Below are 19,191 nucleotides of genomic sequence, written 5' to 3' on the forward strand. Positions count from 1 at the left end.
TGTGGGATGTAGGGGGTACCCGCCATCTTGAGAAAATATAGGAACAGAGCAAACCTGTATACTTATATAATGAGTAAGGAGAAAAATATGTATGCACATAAGAAAATAGACATTTTCAGATTACTATTATTATTATCTATATCACATTCCTTCACAATCCCCCCTAAAATGACTATTTTCTCTTTTCTGTCCCTAATACTAAAGGTCCCATTTTGGCCTGGCCCTTCTCCTCAGCAACTCTTTTAGGCTGTATATAGAATTGGGCAGCAACTGTTCACTTCCCTCCTCGATACAGCTGGAGAGGTGCAGTCAGGCGCTATCTATCCCTAAAACCCTATAGGACTGTGAGATTATGGACAGGGAGTGACTGTAGAGGAGTGAAGGGTTTGTCATCTTCCATCATAAGGAGGTCCTCTTCTTCTTGGTGGAGAAATGTAGGTGTGCTATTGTCTACAGCCTTGCTCATTAACTTTTTTACAAAAGGTAGAATACAGCATACAATCAGGGCTAAAAGAACCAGGATTAATAATACCGTTACCCCTATCTGGGTGAGCACCTTCTGCCACCCACTCATCCAGCTGAAGTATTGATCCCATGGGTCTGTGATACCTGAGTTCTTCTTCAACTCTAGTGACAGATCCTCTAATTTCTTTATAGCTAAAGTAACCTTACCATTTGGGCCAATATTATCAGGAATGTATGTACAACAGGTTCCCGTTTTTTCCTATGATTTTACAAAACACCTCCTTTCCCAGCTAGCACCATGTCTAAGGCCATCAGGTCCTGGAATGTCATGTAGGAAGTGGGGGATAACCGGTCAGCAATTCCCTGGAGGGCATCTTTAGAGTAATTTACAAATCTCTGTTGGTTATATGTGTAGTGTCAGGTCACCTAGAGGCTGGGTGACAGATGTACACCGTTGGGATCAGGAGTGCACCACAAGATAGTGGACCCTACGGCTGACTGCTGCGGATTGTACCCTGGGAGGTTCAGGAATCAGGTCTACTGGATCACTGACACAGATCCCACTGGGAGCTAGAGCATAGATTCCCCAGGGCGCGGAGTCTAAGAGCCAGCAGGTGTTCACCAGAGCCTCTAGTGGTGAGGATGGACTGCGCTGCAGTCTGGCTCCAGGTCGCGGCCCCCAGGGTCTCACAGCTCACGCTCACGGTAGACTACAGGAGAAGAGGAAGGAGGGAGCTGGCTAGAACATCAGGGTCACAGGCAAACAGGGATGGCCGGGAACAGGCCAAAGTCGGTAACAGAAATCAGATGTAGGAAACATAGCAAGTACACACAGAGGCTAACACACAATGGTTGATCAGCACTGCTGGCTTGCAGTGCACAGGTTAATATAGGGTTCCCTGATAGGGCCTGGGGTGGGGCCATGCTTAGAGGGGAGGTTACAAAAGCTGTCAGGTGAGGGTCAGCTGGTCTCTAGAGATGAACACATGGAGACAGGTATGCTGATCGACAAACTCTATTGCATAACCATGACATGTAGTTAATCCAATCTACATTCTTGCTGACAGTTGTTATGGGGATCAAAGACTCAAAACCAGCTTTTACCTGATCCCTGGCTTTAAATTCATCAGGGACCCCCCTTGTAACCCCTATGACATGTATGTATACATGAGGATCAAAGCTTCCGGAGAGAGCTGCTCGCTTCCTCCTCTGACTATGTGCTGGGTCAGTGTATGTATCAGGGGTATCTTTGGTTAGGATATGGGGCTTTCTATTTTCATCTTTTTTTTGTCTAATGCACTCTGTGGTCGCCCAGTCTGGTCCTGTGTTCCAACCCACTGGCCCCCACAGAAACCACAACTCTGTCCCCAGTAACTGTCTGTGTGGCATACATATATGTCCTTACCGTCAGGGATATCACTGTACCAATGGCATCACCATGAAGGGTCAAACGGACAAGGTACTATGTCACAGTAATCTAAGGTAAAGGTGGTCACATGTGTACCTGAAGAGTTACACCAAAACGTAATTATGTTATCATTTTTGTGATGGCCACCTCCTGGGCCCCTCCCCCCTAGATCAAACAGAAAAAGGATATGCAGCACCCGAAAACACTCTCTCCTGCAGTGATAAGCGTGCATTCAGGTGTTCTTCCTGGCCAACTTGACTGAGGTGGCTGTGGTCACCAAAACTTGGAATGGACCATCATAACTTGGCTCAAGGATCTCCAGACAGTAGTTGGTGTGTTCCTGTATCTAATTCAGGATCTGGAATGGAAGAAAACACCTGGACGTGCATTCAGGTTAATTCTCGTGATAATGTGGTTACATAATTAGTCAACACATCAGACTGTAACTGTAACTGTTGTGGAAAGTAACAACCAAGTCTGGGAGCTGAACCAAACAAAATTTCATAAGGGGATAGGGCATGTTTCCCCTGGGGTTGTGTCTGACACTGAACAGGGCAATGGGCTAACTGTCTGGCCAACTCATGTTAGTCTCTTGGGCCATCTTTAACATCCTGTTTTTAGTGTCCCATTCATCCTTTCTACCTTCCCGCTACTTTGAGGGTGGTATGGGATGTGTAGTGCCAACTGAACCCCCAGTGCTGCCCAAATCTCTTTAGTAAGGGTTGTTGTTAGGGCTGGTCCCTGATCTCTCAATATCACCTCTGGGACCCCAAATCTACATACTATCTCACTCAGTAGTTTCTTAGCTGTGGTCCTGGCAGTCATGACCACTTCCACTAGGGCGTATTGGAATCTGCCACTTCTTGGCACTTGAGAATGATCAATTTGCATCCTCTGGAATGGGGTATAGGGCTTTTGCCAGGTGCTTCTTCTGTGCTTCTTCTGTGCTTCTTCTGTGCATCCTGGGTTACATTTGGTGCAGATAATGCATGATCTGCAGAAGTTGTCGGTCAGTGGAGTAACTCTTGGTGCAACACTTGTTGATAAGAGAGTTCATAAAAGTCTTTGTCAAGTGGGCAGCTCCATGTGCCCATTGCACCACAGCTGGTTACATACTCCTGGGTAGACAAGGCTTCTTGTTGCACTCGAATAGTCTATTTCTGAGAGTTGTTCCTCTCCGTTTCCAGCTTTCCTTTTTATCCGGACTTGTTGTTTCCTGTAGTTCTTTTAGATAAACTCTGTCCACTGGGAAAGTCTGTAAGGTAAGCACGGGGTGGTCTTCTACCACCCTGCTGTCCACTTCCCGTGGACCACCAGCTGTCTGTTTGGCAGCTGAATTGGCTAGATGATTGCCTTAAGCTTCCTTTGAGTTCAGTTTGTCGTGTGCTTTTACTCATAATAGTCACTTGGGTTGTGAGAAGCAAGGCATCAATCAAGTTTTTACAGGTGTTCCTGCAGCCATCAGGAATCCTCTGTCCTAGATAACACCATAATCATGGGCAATGCTGAAAGCATATCTTGAGTCCATATGAATGTTGGCTCTTTTTCCCTCTGCCCATTTACGTGCTGTAGTAAGTGCTTACAGCTCTGCATCCTGTGTAGACATCACCGGTGGTAAGGCTTCAGCTTGTAGAACAGTGTTTTCAGTGGTGACCGCGTGTCTTGTGCGGTCACGGGGGTGACAAGTCAAGACTCTACTCCTCCTCCTCCTTTCCCCCCTCGAGAAGTGGAAGAAGGGTGGTAGGGTTCAGTGTTTGACAACTTAATAGAGTAATGCTGTCCAGTAGGAGGGAACACAGGAGTCTCAAGTGTCTGGTAGTGGACAAGTGTTTCGGCTGGATCTTGGTTGAATATGGCAACAACGTCATGGGGAGCAAGCAGAACGAGGCAGTGTCCGAGGACCAAGTTCAAAGTTTTGTCAAGCAAGGCTTGTGTAGCAAATCCAGCTCGCAGACACAATAGGCCTCCTCTGACTACCACATCCAGTCGACAGGAATAATATCCTACAGGGCGTAGGCTGATGCCGTGTGATTGGGTGAGTACACCTGCAGCATGTCCCAGACGTTCGGATACAAAGGGCTTGAGCGTTTTGTCGTAGTCTGGGAGCCATAGTGCCTGAGATGGCACACTTGAGGGCCTCAAACTTAGATATTTCTTCAGGAGACATCTGGAAGGGATCTGATTGCAGAGCATCAGTAGGAAGGCTTCTGGAATCCATGCTCTGCACTAGGAAATTAGTCCAAGGAAAATGACAGGTGTTGAGCACCACTGCAATTTGGGCTTTGAGGCTCTGCAGCCCTGGTTGGCAAGATAGCACAACAGGCTTTCTGAGGTGACTTCAACAGGGGGTAAGTCAGCTGCACAAAGGAGAAGGTCATCAACATGTTGGAAGAGAATCACTTCCGGGTGTTCCTCTTGTCATGTGTCAAGGATGATAGCCATAGCTTTTGCAAACTGGCTTGGAAAGTTCTGTGCCCCTTGTGGCACAACTGTTTAGGTATGTTGCCGTTTCTTTCCGTGGATGAATGCAAAAAGGTACCAGCAGGAGGGGTGAGGGTGGACACTGAAGAAAACGTTTGTAAGGTCCACCTCTGTGAGGTATTTTGCAGTCAAAGGCATCCACAGTAGGTACCTGGTTCTCTTTTTAGGATTCTCTTCTTGGGGTTATTGTGGTTTCCGGGGCAATGAAGCGCCCTCTTTTAGCTTGACTGAAACTGGTGGCACCTTTAAGTGACCGTTGTCTTCCGGTCCTGTGGACCATAGGCACGCAGGGATTCTGTCAAGTACTTCCTGCAGTATTCAACTTGAAGTTTTTGCTTCATTAAGTGTCATCAGGAGAGGCAGAGAACACAAAGCAGATGAGTCTTCTAAAGATAGGGGAGTATGTAACTTCATCCCCCCTTCAGGCGTGTCCTGATTGAGGCCTGTAGTCTGGACAACACATCAGCTCCTAGTAGATTCAAGGGACATGTAGAGGACACCACAAATCTGGCAAGCAAATCAGGAAGTGGACTGGAGCGGGGCACCCCATCCATTCCTACGCAGGAAACATCAATAGTGGAAAGGAAAGAATTATCAGGCAGGTCCACAGCCCTCAACACGCTTCTGGCTGCACCCATGTCAATGAGAAAGGTGGTAGGTTTTCCTTGTATGGGTAACGTGACTTTTGCTAAGGGTCCCCCAGTTCCACTTGAGGACACTGCCATAAGGGGTGACACGGGTTTGCCCATTTCCTAGTGAGAGTTGGGGCGTGGTGGTGGTGGTTCATGTCCCCGTTGCCCTGCATAGGGTTCCCTGTCTCGTTTGGGATATTTTGGGGCTCTGCATTCTTTCCTTATGTGACCCCGTTTCCCACAGTTGTAACAGGTGATCCTTACCCTGGTATTGGGCAGTGGTGGTGGACGAGTGTAGGTGGGATCTTCGTCATGGGTTACCATGAGGGGCGTTGGTTTTTTACCTTTTTGATTTTCTATACCTCTGGTCACCAACAATAAATCAGACATTTTCATTGAACGGTATTCAGGGCGGGCCACCATCAGGCCTTTTCTGATATCCTCTCTGAGCCCTGAAACAAAAGCAGTTGATAACATGTGTGTGTGTGCCTTTATGAGTCTAGCATGATACTTCTTCACAGACTCCCCTTTATCTTGGGTAATATCTTGGATTGTGGTCTTCTGATCCGTCAACTTCTCCTTTGCCCAGTCGTGGAGTTGTGCACAGAACTCCACGCCTGAGGTGTAGGAAGTGGCACTTGTCAGGCAGGCATCATTGAAGGCCATCTGCATGACTGGCCAAAAGACATATCCTGCTTTAATTTGGCATAGGCTGATCAAGTCTCTCCAGGCAGCTGAGTAAGTTTCTTGTATCTGCACTATCCTGTGGTAGAAGGGAATTGGCTGCTTCTCTGGGTCAGGCAGACTTGTCACTAAGGCCGCTGCTTGTGATAGAGTAAAAGCGACATACATCACTGGTGCCCCTTCTGGTAACCGAGATTGTTGTTGGGGCGGGGGCTGACAAGAGGCACTGTTCTTTACGGTTGCCAGCATGAGATCCTCTCGGAACTGAGAGTCTGGAGCTGGATTGGGGGTTAAATCAGTGGGTGGCCTTGCTGCCTGCTGTTGGGCTTCCCACTCAGATGCTTCTTCATCATTAACATATCCGGCCTGGGAATGTGATGCTCCCGTATTGGGGAAGACAGGTGTGTGGTATGAACCATCTTGGTTTAAAACAGGGAGGGCTGGGTACAGGCTGTTTAAGCTTACTGGGTGTACCAAGATGGCCGCCGGCAGGAAGTGCACTGGACTGGGTAGAAAGTGAAGGCATGGGTGCACTAAGATGGCCGCCGGGCTGAGTTGTCACAGTGGGTTGTGCTTGGGTGGTGAGAAAGGAGTGGTTGTTAGACGGAGGGCAGTGCTGTCCCTCCCCTCCTTTGTTTCAAGTTCCAACATATCATCAGCTCTGTGATACACATACATAATACAATCGCCATCTTTCTTAACTTCCTTTATCCAATTTTCTTTATCACACAGGATTTTTCTCCCTGTTTTCTTCAGCAACATAACTTTAGCCACTTCTTTCAACTTTGTTAACTATTTCAACATCTTCTTTGCAATATCACTTTCTTTACAATATCACTTTCTTTTCTCTCGTACAACCAAGGGGTTAATATTTTTCTCAGCGTTCTTATCAGCAAATTCCTTCGGTGGGGGCTCATAAGACTAATGTACGGTTAATCTCAGAACAAGAACAAACACATCAGGGGTAGTGGGGAGCAACAGCCGGTGACCCAACAGATCCCCGGGCAGCCCCCCCTCCGACCTTAACCAGTCCCCACCCCCTCTCGTGTATATAGCAAACAGTAAACCACAAATACACTCACGACAGGACATTACACCTGCCACTCTTCGAACTGCAAAATTTCAGCAGGCTAAGATAACCACAAGGGCAGACCACCCTGCAAAAATAAACCCGTTTATAGACGTTTTTTTTTTTTTTTCCCCGCTCTACACCAAGAGGCCGACAACTCGTCTTGGGGTGAGACTTCTGTAACACTTTCAGACTGCAAAGCCAGCAGCTGAGATATCCCTCAAAGGTTCATTGAACCCAGAGTAACCCGTCTATAAACGACTGCCACAAGGAAACCATCTCACTCCAGAGGCCGACAGCTCTTCTGGAGATGAGAACACATAAACACACATGTAGCACTTTTAGACTGCTGAGTTTCGTAGCCCAAAGAATGGCAGACAGTGAACAAATACAGTCAGCAGAAACCCATTGACAGGTTCGTTAAAACAACCTCAGGCGAGGAAATACCTGCCTCCAAGACAGTCTCAGCATACCGACAGAATCCAGCCGTCAACCGAAAGATAAGAGAGTCGTACAGTGGTAAGAATATAAATCAAACTCACCGGTACTGTTAGGGCTGCGCAAAGACCCCCTCTGTTATCTTTCAATTAACGCCCGAATGCTTGTCGCGGTATAACTTCGACTGTAGCCTGAGGTCCCGGGTTTCGGCACCATCTGTTATGGAAATGATTAAGAGCTCCAATCGAGCCCAAGGTTATCTGCTGCTGTCTCTAATTTTGAAAGTGTTGATATGCATGCATATAAAAGTAAACACTCTGAGACACGCTCAGTATCGTTACTGTTACACTTCTAATTTATTCAAGGCGGTGTTAATGTTTTATACACACAAATACGTCATTGCTATGTTAGTCTAATAAGTACATCTCATTGGTTAAGATAGTAAAGAAGATGGAGAATTTTCATAACGAGGTTTGGCTCTCTTTGGTTTTATCTTCAGTTCCGCGTTCTTCTGATGTGTGGGATGTAGGGGGTACCCGCCATCTTGAGAAAATATAGGAACAGAGCAAACCTGTATACTTATATAATGAGTAAGGAGAAAAATATGTATGCACATAAGAAAATAGACATTTTCAGATTACTATTATTATTATCTATATCACATTCCTTCACACAGGTTCCTTGCCCACCATCCAAGTGGACCTAGAGGGGAATCAAAAAGAGCCAAGCACAGCGAGGCCGTGCCCGAAGCGCGGCGAGCGAAGCGAGCCCACGAGGGGCCCTCTTACAGGCGCCGTGTACAGCTGATTTTCAGCTATTCACCTTCGGCTATTTCCGCCGGATCCTACTGCGCCTGCGCAGTAGAGGGGGGTCCTTATCCGCCGAGCGGAACTTTCTCGGCAGAACACTGGGTGTCGATATCGTGAAGTACAGTGTCATGTGACGTGCCTGGCGGCTCACGATTGGGTAGTGGCACCACTGTCAGCCAATCTTATGCATCTGGATTTCTATTGGCTGTGAGGTCCGCTCTGTAGCGGTCTTGCACAGCTGACAGGAGATCCTACAGCTGATGCTGATTTTCAATCAGTTTATGTGCCTACAAATATAAGCGTGATACCAGACAATAGTTAATATGCCCCAGTAGAAGGACCTCTAGTCCGAAACATGTCGGGTTGCGATTAGCTATTTTTTACTGGTACCACGCTATTTTTATCATTTTCATTGTGATCACTTTTAACTTTGTTTGCTGTCATCTGGATTTTTACTCTGTTTGGTTTATAATAAACCTATTGATGTGGATTCAAGCACCATGTGGGGTCCTTTTTTCCCTCTTACATGTCCCCACGCTGGCTGAGTGAAGGGTGTATTCTCCTATCACACCTCTGCCGGTGAGGTACCCACATCTAGCCTTGAAACATCCGTCCCCCACAGCTCATCAACGATTGCCATAAGGAAACCAGGGGAACCTGCCGTATACGCCTTCCCATCGAGCTTCCATTTGGATCGGTGATCCACAAGCCCGTATGACACCTAGCCGTATGGCAAACGTGTCCACCTTTTCCGGTAAGAGTATTTGCTCCTTCTATACTTTTATGTGGATATCGAGTATTGGAACACCATCCTTGTGATTTATATGGCATCCAAGAATATTGGAACACCATCCTTGTGATTTATATGGCATCCAAGAGTAACTTCTTGTCAACTTAAACACATACAGCGTGGCTGTGAGACGTGACACACAGCGCTGTAAGCCATACAGAGGGAGAGGAGTTGTGGTTACACGGAGGAACGGAGGATTATCAAGGGAGGGGTGAGATTGGAAGCTCGGCGCCAGCACACCTCGGGTCCGCCGTGACCATTTGTTGCATTTGGTTCCACTATATTTAGTTTGATGTGATCTGCACCTCACTTTGGCTGATTTTTATCGTTTTAAATGTGAGTTTGATGTTAGAAGATTGCAGTGGTTTTAATAAATGTGTGAAACTGGTTTACACTATTGGAGCACTTATTATTTCTTTCATGTGGACCTTATTTAAAACAATCACTGTGGAACAACGATTGATCCAATTACCCGTGTGTGGTAAACAAGCGATTATTGCTGTGCATGAGAATGCTGGCAAAATAAGTCGGTGAGTGTTATTCTTGAGGGAGTGGAAGCACCGTACACTAAGGGAGAGGTGGAAGATACACATTATCACCCTTTTGCATCAAGATTGATCACCTTTGTAGGACATTTGTCCATCACATGTGATGTCATGTCTTTTTTGGACTGATAGTTTTTTGAAAGATATGTTATTTTATTTTATTTTATTTATTTTGGTGCATGCACAGCATGAAGTAATCGCACAAAATATCACTGGAGACGTATTGGTACATATGTTTGTGATATTCATTTATTGAGTGTGAGTGTATAATTACACATATAGAGGGTCAAACCATCACTGTATTGAACGCACTAGAACACATAGAGAGTGCAGTTTTCATTTATGTTTGCTTTTTAGTTTGCAGGCTTGGTCATTTTATGTTTTTTGAATGTGTTAAGGTGCAGGACACCTGTAGAGGGTCACACCATCACTGGGTCTAAAGCACGTGAACACTTGAATTTATTCTTTAAAGCGCCTCTCATTTTTTCCCTGGGTGCCTGTGGGAGGATTGTGGTAGTACAGGCACACTGGATTAAATATTTAATAGATAGATTTTATTTTAAAGGGGCAGCTCTACACTAGCTGTGGGGAGTTATTTCACCACATAGTATATATCTATATATACATATATATAGATTTGTGATTTTACTTTTAGTTGTGGTCTTTAGGAGGCGCGGTGGAGGTATTATCGGTGGGAAGGGCAGTTTTTCATAATACCTTTATACATATATAAACTTTATTACTTTAATTACATACTTTAAAAAGTTTTGTTGCTTTATTTCAGTTTAGTTTTCATAGGTGTGTAAACATGTTTGATTAGTACACCAACTCAAATAAAAAAACAGATTATGCTCATCTATCCCAATAAAAAACTATCGGTCAACTCACTGTATACGTTGGCAAATTTCATATGTTTATTATTAGTATAAAAAAAAAATCAAACATTAATAATTGGTAGCATTAAATTCATGCAACAGCATTCATACTCATAAAAAGCCATGCCCACCTCTAATGTACATGTAATGTAATTATGACCAGGAGTACAAAAATAGATATATTAAGCACAGCGGGGTCCAATATATTGGACCAGTACTACTGCAAGTGTTTATATATTGTCCTGTTTATTGGATAGCTCCCAATAAACAGCCCAATGCATGAGTACTGGTCCAATATATTGGACCCCGCTGAAACCAATATATCTATTTTTCTACTTGTGGTCATAATTATATGTACATTAGAGGTGGACAACTGGACATGGCTTTTTATGAGTATGAATGCTGTTGCATGAATGGTACCAATTTTTAATCTTTAATTTTTTTAAATGTTTTGATACTAATAATAATCTAATGACATTTTCTAACATATACAGTGAGTTGACGATAGTTTTTATATTGGGATGGTTGAGCATAATCAGGTTTTTTCTTTGAGTTAGTGTACTATGAGGTTGATTTACTAAAGACAACTTCACTTTGCACTGCAAGTTCACTTGAAAGTGCAGTCCCTGTAGAACTGAGGGGAAGATCGAAATGAGGGGAAGCTCTGCTGATTTCTATCATCCAATCATGTACAAGCAAAAATGCTGATTTTTATTTTCCTTGCATGTTCCCCTCAGATCTACAGAGACTGCACTTCCAAGTGCACTTGTAGTACAAAGTGGAGTTGCCTTTAATAAATAACCCCCCCCCCCTGTGTCTTACTGATAGCTGAGCTCCCATCCCATCTCCTTTCCCCTCTTTCTACTTTGAGAAAAGCACAGAGGGAATTTTTGCAATGTGTATGAGGCAGTATCTTTGAGAGTCATTTAATTTTGAGTTAAGACCGTTGTACTAAATTGAGAAGATAAATGCTCAAATAGGTGAATATTAATATTTCCAATCCATTTTAGCAACTTTGGACTACAGTATAAAATTATTTTGGAAAATCAAATAAACACATTTTAAAAGAACAATAAGAGCTGTGGGGCACAATGAAATCTAAATGAATAATTAAAGGATGTAGAAACTGGGTTCCTTTAACTATTGTGGACTTAGAGTGTGAAGTTCTGAATGATTACCATGTGTGTGTGAATGAATTATTAATTAACCAGATATGTGATGTATTGTAAAAAAAATAACACAATAATAATAACCAAACTATCAAAGTATTACAAAAAAAATATTTTTATTTACAGTGACAAGAATTTGCAAAAATACCAAACGTATGTATTAAGGATTATTATTTATTTACATGTACGTTAAAACAGATATAAACCCTCACATATACCCAGTGAAGTGAACAGCCTCAAATGATACACAGAGATGAAACAAATCTCTCTACATAGGTTTTACATGTATATCTGCTGTCTTCAGCTTTATACACTGTTTAGAAAGTGCACATCCTGTTAGAATTTTTATCTTCCTGATTCACCCGTGGGTGTGGATTATTGCCATAAACTGTGAGACAAACTGTAAACTGTGATTGGAGGAAAGGCACACCCCTCCCCCCCTCCACAGAGGCAGAGCTGTGCTATGATTTGACCAGCTGCCAGTGCCTGCTAATCTATTTATAGCACCCGCCCTAACACAAATTTCAGGCTGGTTTTATCGCGAGAACTTGTCAGATGTTATCAGGCTGATAACAGAAGAACGGAACAGGAGAAAGCCACAGGACTTAGGGCTTTGGCGAGAGATAATAAAACACTGCAGATATATGTGCCCAGCTCAAATCTCATGAGTCAGGTTTACATCCACTTTAAGCTTTTATCAGAGTTTGGGCGTTTTTACACATAAGAAACTCCTCTCCAAACCCACTAGTTCTGGGTTATTTTTCCAGCCAAAAAACGCACCTACCAAAAACTACTGATAATAACAGCCTACGTGCGCATGGATGCTGGGGAGTTCATTGGCTGCAAAAAAAACCATCTGCTAGCCAAAAACAATTCTCTCCAAAATAAGGACAGGCGAGTGCGGGCTGCACTGCACTTTCCCCTCAGGCTGGTCTTGTTGATCTGAAATAGATGAGATAGCCAATGTTGACTATAGCGTTCATAAACAATTCTAGGTTACACATACAAACATTAGGGTTGATTTACTAACACTGGACAGTGCTAACTCTGGTGAAGCTCTGCATAGAAACCAATCAGCTTCTAACTTTAGCTTGTTCAATTAAAGTGGCACTAAAGGTTCGTGTTTTTTTTTTTTAATTAACAAACATATCATACTTATCTCCACTGTGCGGCTCGTTTTGCACAGAGTGGCCCTGAACCTGCTCTTCTGGAGTCCCTCTGTGGCTCTCTCAGCTCCTCTCTGCATCAGATAACCCCCTGGGAGAAGCGCTCTCCCGGGGAATTATCTTGGGGGCGTGCTCCCGAGTCCTGCATTCGGCGTCCATAGACACAAGACTTGGCCCCGCCCCCGGGTCATTGGATTTGATTGACAACAGCGGGAGCCAATGGCTGTGCTGCTATCAATCTATTCAATCAACAGCCGAGAACCCCCTAGCAGAGAGACAGCGCGTCCCCGTGGGACAAGTTCAAGGGTTCAGGTAAGTGAAACGGGGGGGCTGGGGGGCCGGTCACGGACAGGTGTTTTTTGCCTTAATGCATAGTATGCATTAAGGTGAAAAAACAGGAGCCTTTACAACCCCTTTAAGCTTTCACAATAAAACCTGGAAGCTGATTTCTCTGCAGAGCTGCACCAGATTTTGCACTCTCTATTTTTAGTAAATCCAATTCATTGTTTCATACGTTAAAACACAACACTTCACTGGAGGATTTCATGGAGAAGTGATTGAGGTATGAGCTGTGCGTATGAATTTGAAAATGGATGGTAATATCTTTTACATGATAATGCCTGTGTGTAATGTGTCGATGATTATGGTATTTCCTGTTTCTTTATATTGGCAGCTTGTGTACTTACCCTGAGGAATATTGGGCCGCTGTTTTCTGCCAGAAGATGACGCTGGAGGGATACGGCTCGAGCTTTCTGTTAAAGATGGAAGAAAAGAGTCAAGGTAATGTTCAAGATAAAGTTAAGTCAACAGAGCTATTTATTTTTGCCTGTTATAAGTTGTTCAACAACATCAAATTGTCACTCTATTCACAAAAAAGTGCACTGAGTTGAATAACCCGCTTTGTTATTTTTTACCTACAGGTAATCCTATGTAGCGATGGCCCCGTGGGGTTGCTATGTGTTACAGCATCCACACATTTCCCCCTTCTGCCAGACATCCAGTAGACACAATTCCCAGTCAATGAACAGTCTCTTGCTTGTTTTTGTTGTTTTTATTAGGGGATTGAACTTGGTTGGGGAAAAGGGACATGGGATGCCCATAGGATGAATACTGTTTGGCAGAATAAAAGTAACTGCGTCACACTTCTCAGCAGAACAAGATGACTGACTCTAAACTTGACAGTCTTTTACCTCAGCCCACTTCTTCCAGCTCACTTCCTCCAGCATACTACTTCACTGTCCAACTTTAGTACTCCTGTCACACCATTAGCACATGACTAGGTCTCACTCTGAATAAGTCCCAGTGTCTTTACTTGATAGCCCTTTGTAGGCCAGGGCCTGCAGTACCCCTTTGTGGCAGCAACCAATTTAATTGAGAATATTAAAATGTAGATGGACTACTGATCCCAGCAAGTCCAATTGCAAATCCTGCCCGCCCTCCTGGCTGCAGCGACTTGACACAAAACTCCCACAGTCTCTCCCTCTGGCTCTACCTCCAGCTCACCTGGCATGCCTCTTCCAGAGATTTCCACTGTGCTTTCAACTCACGGACACCTGCCCTGGATCCTTCCTGAATTACTTTACTCCGGAAGTGCTGACCAACTGTTCTTCCAGCTCCTGTTCCAGGACACCTCTCCATGACCGTGTAAGGAGAGGCTCCCTCCCAGCTCCCGAGCTCCCTGCCTGAGGTACACCCCCCCCAGAAAGGGGGTTCCCTCAGACCACGACAGTCTAATACTCCATCATTCAGTTCATTCACCTGACAACTCCCCCTACAGCAGGCTGACCATGGGTATATATAAAAGGCCTGCCCCCTGCCAATCCTAGTTGGGGATTGACAGGGCTCCCACATGCACCCCATGTCACTCCATCTCTCTGTGACATGGGGTTCTTTTCCAGAACCTTCTCCCTGGAAACAGAGGAGGTGCCCAAGAACTGAAACACATGTCAGTCACCTACTGCTATACTTAACCACTCCCCTGCCCCCAGATCAAAACAAACAGGCCTAGCTCACAGCATAGGCCTGCTTAAATTTACCTGCGCTGGCAGCTTACACAAAGACCTACACTAGCACCTACCTATCTAAGGTAGAGCGTGCCATAGGCGTCGTTAGCATGTGGCTATTGAGGCTGGAGCCCCGAATGTGTAGCCAATAGTCCCGAGTGTCAGAGAGGGAGAGAAAATAGGTCAGCAGCAGCGGCAGTTTACCTGTGTCTGTGGCCTCTGTGTGCTTCGATATTGCGGCGCCGTCCACTGACTGACAGCAGGCGGAGTGATATGCCCAAGAGATCGCTGGCACGGCGACGCCCCCTTCTCCCTCACCCTCAAGTCACGCTGGATAACGCCCCCCCCTTTCCTGTTCCTCATCGACCTGAACAGTCTTTCCTAGTCCAGCATCATCTTGTGTGTCACCTTTCTTCTCTGCTGAGTCCCCGTGTCCCTTGCATGCATCCTGTGAGTGTTTGGATCTCTCAGGGTGTACAGTGTGTTTATGTGATAGAGGCTGTGATCTATTTCCTCTGTGCTATCTCCATAGCAGGATCAGATTGCAGCTCAACATTGTGCCTCTTTATTTTTTCTTTCAATAAGCAGCAGAGTCTCTCTCTCTCTCTCTCTCCACATGTAAGTCAGTGTGTGTCAGGTAGGTCAGTGTGGGTCAGGTATGTCAGCCAAATACAAGAATGACATTTCCTGCAGGGCTAGTTAAAAACACCTGAACACCTGAACATATTCAAAAAATACAGGGGTTTGGTGACACTATATGGTCATATAGTGCTAAGCCCACTTACTGCGACAAAGTACCCCGAATTAGTGGGTCCTACACTAGTAATAGAATGGAAGATCCTCTGTCTCAACCATGGGAGCTGAACTCCTCTATGTGGGAGAACTGAAAGGGATACATCCTAATCACTGGTGGCCACTAAATAGGAGGTAATGAGGAGGGGGAGGGGTGCTCCAGCCCAAAAACCTGGTCAGGGCCTATTACAACATACAAGTACATATTTGGGGTGCACACCATACAATGCATTTAAATTCAAGATGGTGCTGCTGTAAGACCTATAAACAGTACAAAATATTTTACAGCGCACACATACAAGAATGACATTTCCTGCAGGGCTAGTTAAAAACACCTGAACAACTGAACATATTCAAAAAATACGGGGGTTTGGTCACACTATATGGTCATATAGTGCTAAGCCCACTTACTGCGACAAAGTACCCCGAATTAGTGGGTCCTACACTAGTAATAGAATGGAAGATCCTCTGTCTCAGGTGTTCAGGTGTTTTTAACTAGCCCTGCAGGAAATGTCATTCTTGTATGTGTGCGCTGTAAAATATTTTGTACTGTTTATAGGTCTTACAGCAGCACCATCTTGAATTTAAATGCATTGTATGGTGTGCCCCCCAAATATGTACTTGTATGTTGTAATAGGCCCTGACCAGGTTTTTGGGCTGGAGGACCCCTCCCCCTCCTCATTACCTCCTATTTAGTGGCCACCAGTGATTAGGATGTATCCCTTTCAGTTCTCCCACATAGAGGAGTTCAGCTCCCATGGTTGAGACAGAGGATCTTCCATTCTATTACTAGAGTAGGACCCACTAATTCGGGGTACTTTGTCGCAGTAAGTGGGCTTAGCACTATATGACCATATAGTGTTACCAAACCCCCGTATTTTTTGAATATGTTCAGGTGTTTTTAACTAGCCCTGCAGGAAATGTCATTCTTGTATGTGTGCGCTGTAAAATATTTTGTACTGTTTATAGGTCTTACAGCAGCACCATCTTGCATTTAAATGCATTGTATGGTGTGCCCCCCAAATATGTACTTGTAGGTTAGTATGTGTCAGGCATGTCATGTAGGTCACTGTGGGTCAGGTAGGTTAACCACTTGACGACCGCCTCACGCCGATATACGTCGGCAGAATGGCACGGGCAGGCAGAATCATGTATATATACATGATCTGCCTCCCGCGGGCGGGGGGTCCAATCGGACCCCCCCGGTGCCCGAGGTGGTCGCCTTGTGACTGGGAGCGATGAGAGGTGAGGGGGAGACCATCCGTTTGTGGCCCCCCTCCTCGCGATCGCTCCCAGCCAATGAGAATCTTCCTTTGCTGCTGTATGCTAAACAGCAGCAAAGGAAATTATGTCATCTCTCCTTGGCTCGGTATTTTCCGTTCCGGCGCCGAGGAGAGAAGACATCACTGTGAGTGCAGAACACATACACACACACACACACAGTAGAACATGCCAGGCACACGTTACACCCCCGATCCCCCCCCCCCCGATCGCCCTCCGATCACCCCCCCCCCCCCGTCACACTGACACCAAGCAGTTTTTTTTTTTTTCTGATTACTGCATGGTGTCAGTTTGTGACAGTTAGTGTGGTAGGGCAGTTATTGTTAGCCCCCTAACCCCTCCTAATAAAGTTTTTAACCCCTTGATCACCCCCCGTCGCCAGTGTCACTAAGCGATCATTTTTCTGATCGCTGTATTAGTGTCGCTGGTGACGTTAGTTAGGGAGCTAAATATTTAGGTTCACCGTCAGCGTTTTATAATAAATGTTTTAACCCCTTGATTGCCCCCTAGTTAACCCTTTCACCACTGATCACCGTATAACTGTTACTGGTGATGCTGGTTAGTTCGTTTATTTTTTATAGTGTCAGGGCACCCGTCGTTTATTACCTAATAAAGGTTTAGCCCCCTAATCAACCGGTGGTGATATGCGTCGCCCCAGGCAGCGTCAGATTAGCGTCAGTACCGCTAACACCCACGCACGCAGCATACGCCTCCCTTAGTGGTATAGTATCTGAACGGATCAATATCTGATCCAATCAGATCTATACTAGCGTCCCCAGCAGTTTAGGGTTCCCAAAAACGCAGTGTTAGCGGGATCAGCCCAGATACCTGCTAGCACCTGCGTTTTGCCCCTACGCCCGGCCCAGCCCAGCCCACTCAAGTGCAGTATCGATCGATCACTGTCACTTACAAAACACTAAACGCATAACTGCAGCGTTCGCAGAATCAGGCCTGATCCCTGCGATCGCTAACAGTTTTTTTGGTAGCATTTTGGTGAACTGGCAAGCACCAGCCCCAGGCAGCGTCAGGTTAGCGCCAGTAGCACTAACACCCATGCACGCACCGTACACCTCCCTTAGTGGTATAGTATCTGAACGGATCAATATCTGATCCGATCAGATTTATACTAGCGTCCCCAGCAGCTTAGGGTTCCCAAAAACGCAGTGTTAGCGGGATCAGCCCAGATACCTGCTAGCACCTGCGTTTTGCCCCTCCGCCCGGCCCAGCCCACCCAAGTGCAGTATCGATCGATCACTGTCACTTACAAAACTCTAAACGCATAACTGCAGCATTCGCAGAGTCAGTCCTGATCCCTGCAATCGCTAACAGTTTTTTTGGTAGCGTTTTGGTGAACTGGCAAGCACCAGCGGCCTAGTACACCCCGGTCGTAATCAAACCAGCACTGCAGTAACACTTGGTGACGTGGCGAGTCCCATAAGTGCAGTTCAAGCTGGTGAGGTGGCAAGCACAAGTAGTGTCCCGCTGCCACCAAGAAGAAGACAAACAGGCCCGTCGTGCCCATAATGCCCTTCCTGCTGCATTCGCCAATCCTAATTGCGAACCCACCACGTCTGCAGTGCCTGTACTTCCCCCATTCACATACCCAACCAAATGCAGTCGGCTGCATGAAAGGCATTTTCATGTCCTCCCGAGTACCCCTACCCAACGAACCCCCCCAAAAAAGATGTTGTGTCTGCAGCAAGCGCGGATATAGGCGTGACACCTGCTATTATTGTCCCTCCTGTCCTGACAATCCTGGTCTTTGCATTGGTGAATGTTTTGAACGCTACCATACACTAGTTGAGTATTAGCGTAGGGTACAGCACTGCACAGACTAGGCACACTTTCACAGGGTCTCCCAAGATGCCATCGCATTTTGAGAGACCCGAACCTGGAACCGGTTACAGTTATAAAAGTTAGTTACAAAAAAAAGTGTAAAAAAAAAAAAAAAACACAAACAAAAATATAAAATAAAAAAAAATAGTTGTCGTTTTATTGTTCTCTCTCTCTCTCTCTATTCTCTCTCTATTGTTCTGCTCTTTTTTACTGTATTCTATTCTGCAATGTTTTATTATTATTATGTTTTATCATGTTTGCTTTTCAGGTATGCAATTTTTTATACTTTACCGTTTACTGTGCTTTATTGTTAACCATTTTTTTGTCTTCACGACTTTGAGTGGTTATACCAGAATGATGCCTACAGGTTTAGGTATCATCTTGGTATCATTCTTTTCAGCCAGCAGTCGGCTTTCATGTAAAAGCAATCCTAGCGGCTAATTAGCCTCTAGACTGCTTTTACAAGCAGTGGGAGGGAATGCCCCCCTCCCCCACCGTCTTCCGTGTTTTTCTCTGGCTCTCCTGTCTCAACAGGGAACCTGAGAATGCAGCCGGTGATTGAGCCAGCTGATCAGAGACCAGAGTAGCTCCAAACATCTCTATGGCCTAAGAAACCGGAAGCTATGAGCATTTTATGACTTGGATTTCGCCGGATGTAAACAGCGCCATTGGGAAATTGGGGAAGCATTTTATCACACCAATCTTGGTGTGGTCAGATGCTTTGAGGGCAGAGGAGAAATCTAGGGTC

Source organism: Aquarana catesbeiana, linkage group LG07, assembly GCF_042186555.1.
Source record: "Aquarana catesbeiana isolate 2022-GZ linkage group LG07, ASM4218655v1, whole genome shotgun sequence".
NCBI lineage: Eukaryota > Metazoa > Chordata > Amphibia > Anura > Ranidae > Aquarana > Aquarana catesbeiana.